At 48.7% G+C, this 8,370-nt stretch overlaps 1 pseudogene across 1 annotated transcript in view; it reads left to right on the top strand.

Annotated features, from left to right (window-relative positions):
- The first annotated feature begins 3 nt into the window (after positions 1-3).
- The window catches only part of LOC311122346 (rho GTPase-activating protein 7-like), a 17,265-nt pseudogene continuing 8,898 nt past the window's right edge, over positions 4-8,370 (top strand). Inside the window, exons 1-5 of the transcript in view lie at positions 4-722; positions 1,869-2,048; positions 4,895-5,054; positions 6,297-6,504; positions 7,459-7,675. The product of the transcript in view is annotated as a rho GTPase-activating protein 7-like (transcript). The remainder of the gene's footprint in view (positions 723-1,868; positions 2,049-4,894; positions 5,055-6,296; positions 6,505-7,458; positions 7,676-8,370) is intronic.

The raw sequence follows: 8,370 nt of genomic DNA, 5'->3' as shown, positions 1-8,370 counted from the left end.
CAACCCAAAACCGCACAGCAACCACTTCAACAACAGCCTAGTAACCGGACAGTGGGCGAGCAAAACCGCCACAAGTGTGGCGGCCAAAGCAAGCGTGGTCACCTCAACAGAGAGGAAGAGGAGGAGGAAGGCGTGATTTTCTTCTTCCTCCCCGAAGGCCACAAACCGGGCACGTTCCCCAAAGCGCTCGGCGATGGCAAACAACCACCGCAAAGTGGAAATGACGAATACAGGTGTCTTGCCGGCACCGGCGGACGCCTACTCGGCAGCCGATGCCAAACGCGTCGCAGCTCCACCGGCTCGGCGGACAGCCGCCTGAGTTTCTACGACAACGTGCCCACCGTGGCCTATCAAGGCGAGGAAGACGACGATGACGACGAAGAAGGGGAGGGGCCTAAGTTGGAGGAGGTGCTGGAACGCGTCAGTGGCCTGCAGCGATTCGTCAACGCCTGGACGGACAGGGTGGCAGCCGGAGAAGAAGACGAAGAAGAAGAAGAAGAGGGGGATTCGGATTCAGCGTTGGATTCCGCGTCTCCGTGTCCGTCCTCACCTTTGCAGAACCGGCTGGAGGAGACGGACAACGGGAGCGACCAGGACAGCACGGGCAACCCTCTGGGAGAAGGACAGGGGGAAGAAGGAGATGAGGAAGAAGGAGAGGGGGAAGAATCCATGAGGGAGAGGAGGGACTCCGGAGTGGGAGCCTCTCTCACCAGATCTAACAGGTCAGTAATAAATTAATGAATCCCCTCTCTGTTAAACAATCTATAGATATCACCAATATTGTTATTGTCCCAATTTGGGAAATGTCCTGTGTGTTAAGATGAAGGACTGGCGAGTTCAATTCTACATTCTTAAGTGTTTGGATTCAGGGTTGAGAGAGAAAGGGTGAGAGGGGGGTGAGCGAGAGGGTGAGAGAGAGGGGGGTGAAGAAGGAAGTACAGAAATAAAGAGAAAGAGAGAGATGGGTAGAGGTACAGAAAGAGAAAGAGAGAGATGGGTAGAGGTACAGAAAGAGAAAGAGAGAGATGGGTAGAGGTACAGACAGAGAAAGAGAGAGATGGGTAGAGGTACAGAAAGAGAAAGAGAGAGATGGGTAGAGGTACAGAAAGAGAAAGAGAGAGATGGGTAGAGGTACAGACAGAGAAAGAGAGAGATGGGTAGAGGTACAGAAAGAGAAAGAAATCAAGTTAGATGGAGGGAGAAACACAGACAGAGTTGACATGTTGAGACGACTCTCCTAACCCTAACCCTTACGTAACCGGCTGTCACGGCGATGAGATGCGGTGAATACCTCGGACCTCGGAATGCCGATCCGTCTCCGCGGCGATGCAACCATTCCCTCAGGAATCCACAGACAGAATTCCAGAAGGTTTCATACGCTCCCATAGCCGCTGACAGGCTAAATCAGTGCTTCCCAACTCCAGTTCTTGAGTACCCCATAAGCATCCATTTTTGTTGTATCCCCGGACAAACTTACCTGATTCAACTCATATATAATATAATATGCCATTTAGCAGACGCTTTTATCCAAAGCGACTACATTTTTACATATGGGTGGTCCCGGGGATTGAACCCACTACCCTGGTGTTACAAGCGCCATGCTCTACCAATTGAGCTACAGAGGATGATTAGTGTGTTTTGTGTATATTTCCCTAATATATGTTAACCTATATATTTACACATATATATTTTACATACATATTTGCTATTTATATGAAATTATTTGCATACATTTGTGTTTGTATTTGGAAGTTTGATTGTGCTTCTGATAGCTTCGGATAGCCCTCAGTATTTTTCTGTATGTTGTGCAATATATTAGGTAAACGCATATATTTAGTGAACATATATTTCTCCCACCTCTACCGAAGGTCTCAGAAGCTGCGTTGGCCCAGTTTCCAGTCCTCTCACCGGCCCAGTCACTCCTGGCCCAGCGGCAGATCGGTTGCCAGTCAGTACTGCAGATGAACCTGCTCCAGAAGCTCTGCCTGCTACAGCTTACAGCCCTCCTGGAGAAACACACCCCCCACCAACAAACACGGCTTCAGCTGGTGAGTCGGCGGCGGCGGCGGCCATTTTGAATAGTCAAGGTTCATAACACTTTGGGTTTGGAGTTTGTGGCAAACACATTGGAAGTTTTTCTCACAAGAGGTCTCACATGAAAACAGTTGAAAATGCATGCCCCAAAAAATGATATAGAGTGTATGTATAAAAATCCTTGTTAGCCTGTAGCCTGTTCCCTAACAGCCTATGGCCTATAGCCTAGCATGCTGCTCCGATAGCGCTAGTTGTAGCCTAGGCCTACAAACAAATAGACAACCGTAACAATCATAGTCTCTATTTTTCCTCTTGTCATTCCATCCGCTTTACGTGTTTTTCCTCTAGTTGGAATTCCTTCCGCTATTCTCCCACAACTAGCAGCCTGTTGGGTCTGAACGTAAGGGGGGTTGGGTTTCAACATTCTTTTCCCAGGCTAGCTAATTGCTGGGACCGCGGGTGCGGTGGTATACGTTGTCATCTTTCGACGGGGGTAATCACAGAGTTCACACGCACAGGGTGTTAGAATAAAGACCTGGAGGTTGAGTCTATAGCCTCAGTCCTCAACGATTACCCCCACCGAAATGACCGAACCCCCCCAATAATACTGCCTAATAATACTAATAATACTCCATCATGCAATTATAGATTATGGCCACTCATTCGAGATTGCCCAATGTCACTCAGTATCCTCTTTGGTATCCCTGCCTTCTGTCTAACTTTTGGGGATTTATGTGGGGACTATTGGGACTGCAGGCCAGGGGATCTGTTTTTCTATCTTTCTCTTACATGGGATTCTCTATCTTTCTCTCTGTCACTCTCTCTCTCTCTCTCTCTCTCTCTCTCTCTCTCTCTCTCTCTCTCTCTCTCTCTCTCTCTCTCTCTCTCTCTCTCTCTCTCTCTCTCTCTCTCTCTCTCTCTCTCTCTCTCTCTCTCTCTCTCTCTCTCTCTCTCTCTCTCTCTGTCTCTCTCTCTCTCTGTCTCTCTCTCCCTGCCTCCATCTTCTTATCTCACCTAACTTCATGGCCTGGGCAAATAGCTCCAGCTCCAAATCTCTGTATAGTACTATGCTTTTCTTCACCCCTCCCTGCTTCAATGAGTCACGCCTTTTCCAGGATGGCAGAGGCAGAGTAAGAGTTATGACAGGCTTATGGCAGGTTTATGGCAGGCTTATGACAGGTCTTTTAATCACTGAGGCCATTTTGTTTTGGAGCTGGAGGCCTGGCTGCGCATACCCAGAATTCCCTTCTGGGACCGTAGCATGTTTCCTTCTCATTTCCCAAGCTGTGGTCATTCATCTGAGAGGCGAGCAGCACACACACACACACACACACACACACACACACACCCGTACACACACACACACACACACACACACACACACACACTTAAAAGCACACCGATACATACACACCCATAAACATGTGTGCTCTTGTAAAACCATTATACAATCCCGGAGAGTGGTAGAAGACCTGACGTTCAGTGACACACACACACACACACACACACACACACACACACACACACACAGTGAAACGGTCAGTGTTAGGGGCTTGAGGCACAAACACAAAGTGCGGATGCGGATGTATACACCATTACGAACCCACCCCCACACCCTCCTCCCTTCCCCTCCTCTCTCTCCCACCCCCCTTACCCCCTCCTCCATGCCCCCTCCTCCCTCTCCCACCCACCTTACCCCCTCCTCCCTTCCCCTCCTCTCTCTCCACCCCCCTTACCGCCTCCTCCCTCTCCCACCCCCTCCTCCCTTCCCCTCCTCTCTCTCCCACCCCCCTTACCCCCTCCTCCATGCCCCCTCCTCCCTCTCCCACCCCCCTTAACCCCTCCTCCCTTCCCCTCCTCTCTCCTGGTCCTATTGTCTTTCGGCCCCAGTGTTTATCCTCCCACTCATAAAGGTGGAGAAAGATAGGCTTCTGTAGAACCTACTTCGGCTTCTGGAAGTTTCCTACACACACATATACACACACACACATACACACACACAATGCATTTTCAAGTTCTCCTTTTCTCATGGAAAACCCCCACCTTAGCTAGGTGGTAGCGTGAAGCGTGCCTATGCTAATGTAGCTAAATGTTAGCATTGGTGATTCACAGTAGCAGTAATCTACTGCTCATTCCATTTGTTTATTGTTGAACCTTTATTTATTAGGTTTGTCAGTTGAGAACCAATTCTCATTTCAACTATCTATGGCATTTTAGGTGTAGGTCTAAGGGACCCCATGCTGTCAAATCCTGTTTGATTGAACAGTGCAGGCTTCTCCAGCTCCAGAGGGCTTTTGTTCCAGCCTCCACAACACAGCAGGTGTATTACTGTTGGGCTGGAATGAAAACCCTGCACACACAGCAGGTGTATTACTGTTGGGCTGGAATTAAACCCTGCACACACAGCAGGTGTATTATTGTCGGGATGGAATGAAACCCTGCACACACAGCAGGTGTATTACTGTTGGGCTGGAATGAACCCCTGCACACACATCAGGTGTATTATTGTCGGGCTGGAATGAAACCCTGCACACACACATACACCCAGTAGCCATCCGTCCAGGACCAGAGTAGTAGAACCCTGGAATGTAGCGGTTTGATTTTAGTATGCTGTGTGTGGTAGTCAGCATGTTGGCTGCTTTCTGTAGTGGACATTTACAACGTTACCGCTGCTTTGTTAGTACAGTGACAGAGTCGGGGTCAAAGTCCAACGTCTACTTTACTCCCGTTGCAAAACCGTGTGTGAGTGTGCTCATTTGTGTGTGCGTACGTGTCTGTTCTGTGTGCATGTGTGTGTCTGTTCTGTGTGTGTGTTGCTATTAGCTGTTTTAACCTGTCCCTCTATGTGTGTGTGTTGCAGGGCTGTGCCAAAGTTTATGAAGCGGATCAAGGTGCGGGACTACAAAGACCGAAATGTGTTTGGAGTGCCTCTGCTAATTAACGTCCAGCGCACGGGTCAGCCCCTACCCCAGAGCATTCAACAGGCCATGCGTTACCTACGCAGCCAATGTCTAGACCAGGTACAAACAGTCTGTCTAACTTGTCTACCTGTCTAACCTGTCTAACCTGTCTGCCTGTCTGCCTGTCTGTCTGTCTGTCTGTCTCCTCAAGCCCCATTACACAACCTGCACACACATACACATCTGTCTCTCTCTCTCTCCCTCTCTCTCTCTCTCTCTCTCTCTCTCTCTCTCTCTCTCTCTCTCTCTCTCTCTCTCTCTCTCTCTCTCTCTCCCCCTCTCTCTCTCTCGCTCTCTCTTTAGCTCCTAGACAAGCTTAGTCTCCTGGTCGCATAGTTGTATATTTCCCTGGAAGAATCTGTCCTTTTGTCAGTGTTGGAATTATGGAAAAAACGGCCTGTGAAATATTCACACTGTGTTACACACACACACACACATACGTGTACACACACACACACACACACACACACACACATACGTGTACACACACACACACACACACACACACAAGGAGACCTGGGGAGAGTCAAAAGTTTCCAGCTGTTTAATCACCTTTGTCAGTCTGTTTAAGAGAGAGAGACAGAGCCAAGGGATTGCTATGGCAACAGAGAGCGAGAAAGAGAGAGAGAGAGAGGGGGGGGAGAGAGAGAGAGAGGGGGTGGGAGGGATGGAGGAACAGAAGAGAGAATGAGGGATGGCATGCTCTCCTAAACTGGACAACAGGCCTCTGTTTGAAAATGGTGAAAGCTCACGGAAAGTATTTCGGCTCCTCAAGCCAGAGCTCTTTTTCCTCCCATTTTGTAAAACCATTAACTTAAAAAGGCCATTGATTAAGTCCAACAGAAAGAACCCTCTCCTCAAGAATTCTAATGGATTTCATGGGCTATGTCCCAAACCAAATGCTAACCTACTCCATTACTTCTGACCAGGGCCCATAGGGAATCAGGTGCCATTTGGGATGCGTCCATGGCATCCTCTTAAAAGTACACTGAACAGTTTTGTGATGTAACCACTGAGCTACTTATTGACGATGGGCCCCTTATTCAATCAAAATTGCTAACCGGGTTTTCCGCATAATTCAAAAAACAACATTGCTCTTGAAAGATGAGAATGTGGGTTTGAATTGATAATCATCAGATCTTGTTCCAGGTAATAACAAAAATGACATCAACAATCTCTCTCTCTCTCTCTCTCTCTCTCTCTCTCTCTCTCTCTCTCTCCTCTCTCTCTCTCTCTCTCTCTCTCTCGCTCTCTCTCTCTCTCTCTCTCTCTCTCTCTCTCTATCTCTCTCTACCCTTCCAGGTGGGTCTCTTCAGGAAGTCGGGGGTTAAATCACGTATTCAGGCGCTCCGTCAGATGAACGAGGCGTGCGGCGCCGACGGAGGCGGAGTCAGCTACGAGGGCCAATCGGCTTACGACGTGGCCGACATGCTGAAGCAGTATTTCCGGGACCTTCCAGAGCCGCTGCTCACCAGCAAACTGTCTGAGACCTTCCTGCAGATCTACCAATGTAAGGACAGAGCGAGACAGACGCACACTATATAATCCACACACACACAAACACACACACACACACATACAAACAGAAGCTTTACATTGACAGGTACACATATGAACACCCATAATATATACACACACTCATCTAAGATATGGTGGAAGAGGGAACACACACATAGCCTCCCAGAGAGCTGTAGGTGCATGTCTGTCAGCCAGGCCAGGGAGGGAGGGAGGGAGGGAGGGAGGGAGGGGGGAGGGAGGGAGGGAGGGGGGAGGGAGGGAGGACTCTCCTTTGCCACAGCTCTCCATGACTCACTAGTACATTTGTGTTAGAAATACAAACAGCTAGTTAATGTTCATTATTTAATATAAATCAATATCATTGACAGTCTGCTGGCATGAGTAACTGTACCATGTAATTACAGTAAAACAATGTCAAATGCCCTCTGGGAATCCATCAATGAAGTTTATAGCATTTACAATAGCATTTACTGGTGCAGTATTGTCATCATACAGCACTGTAATAAGACATGCAGGAATACAGTAACTAGCTGGCAACCAGCTGTCTGAAATTCATGATAAACCCTTTACATTGTATGTGAGCCACGTCAGAGACCATTTTGCATCTTGTCAAAATTCAACAAAGTATACATATTTTTTATTTATTGAGCTGAACTGAATTGAACTGAACCAAACAGTTCAATTCCCGAGTGGCGCAGTGTTCTAAGGCACTGCATCTCAGTGCTTGAGGTGTCACTACAGACCCCCTGGTTTGATTCCAGGCTGTATCACAACCGGCCGTGATTGGGAGTCCCATAGGTCGGCGCACAATTGGCCCAGCGTCGTCCGGGTTTGGCCGGTGTAGGCCGTCAGTGTAAATAAGAATTTGCTCTTAACTGACTTGCCTAGTTAAATAAAGGTTAAAAATAAAAACAGAACAGAACTGAAATGAATGTGATTCCCTCAGACATGCCCAAGGAGCTGCGTCTTCAGGCTGCGCGGGCGGCTGTACTGCTGCTGCCAGACGAGAGCCGCGAGGCGCTGCAGACCCTCCCTGTGCCTGCTGAGCGACGTCACCGCCGCCGTGGCAGAGAACCAGATGACCTGCGCCAACCTGGCCGTCTGTCTGGCGCCCTCGCTCTTCCACCTTAACACGCTGAGCGCAAGGAGAGCTCCTCGCCACGGTGGGCAGGGGTGAAGGGTGTTGGGGTGTCGTGGGGAGCTAGGAGAGAGAGTGTGTGTGTGTGTGTGTGTGTGACCAACCCTAACTCCTTTCTTTGTCTTGACTCAGTATATATGGCCACATAATGACCTGCATTAGAAGCTTACACAATGTGTAATACGCTGCCCAGCCTCACAACAGGATGAGAGGAGGACAGGCTGACAAACTATAGCTATAGAGCAGGATATTACTGTATGTAGGGGAAGGAGAGAGGGGGGAGAGAGAGAGAGAGAGAGAGAGAGAGAGAGAGAGAGAGAGAGAGAGAGAGAGAGAGAGAGAGAGAGAGAGAGGGAGAGAGGGAGAGAGAGAGAGAGAGAGAGAGAGAGAGAGCTGAGGAGGGAAAGAGAGAGAGAGAGAGAGAGAGAGAGAGAGAGAGAGAGAGAGAGAGAGAGAGAGAGAGGAAGAGAGAGGGAGAGAGAGCTGAGGAGGGAAAGAGAGACTATATAGGGGGTCACATCAAACATTATGACAGATTGTCTTATTCTCCTCGGTCCTCTCTCTTTCTTTCTCCCTCACTCCCACCCTCACTCTTTCCTTCGCTCTCCTTCAAATCTTATCCAATATCTTTAATGTCCCAGAATGGAAATAAATTGTACGCAGCCAGGAGTTTACAAAATACATATGTACACAGCATGCTTTATTGACACTTGACACACA

The sequence above is a fragment of the Coregonus lavaretus genome (genome assembly GCF_964263955.1).
Source record: "Coregonus lavaretus genome assembly, contig: HAP1_SCAFFOLD_3260, whole genome shotgun sequence".
Lineage (NCBI taxonomy): Eukaryota > Metazoa > Chordata > Actinopteri > Salmoniformes > Salmonidae > Coregonus > Coregonus lavaretus.
This window is presented reverse-complemented; position numbering and strand designations above follow the sequence as displayed.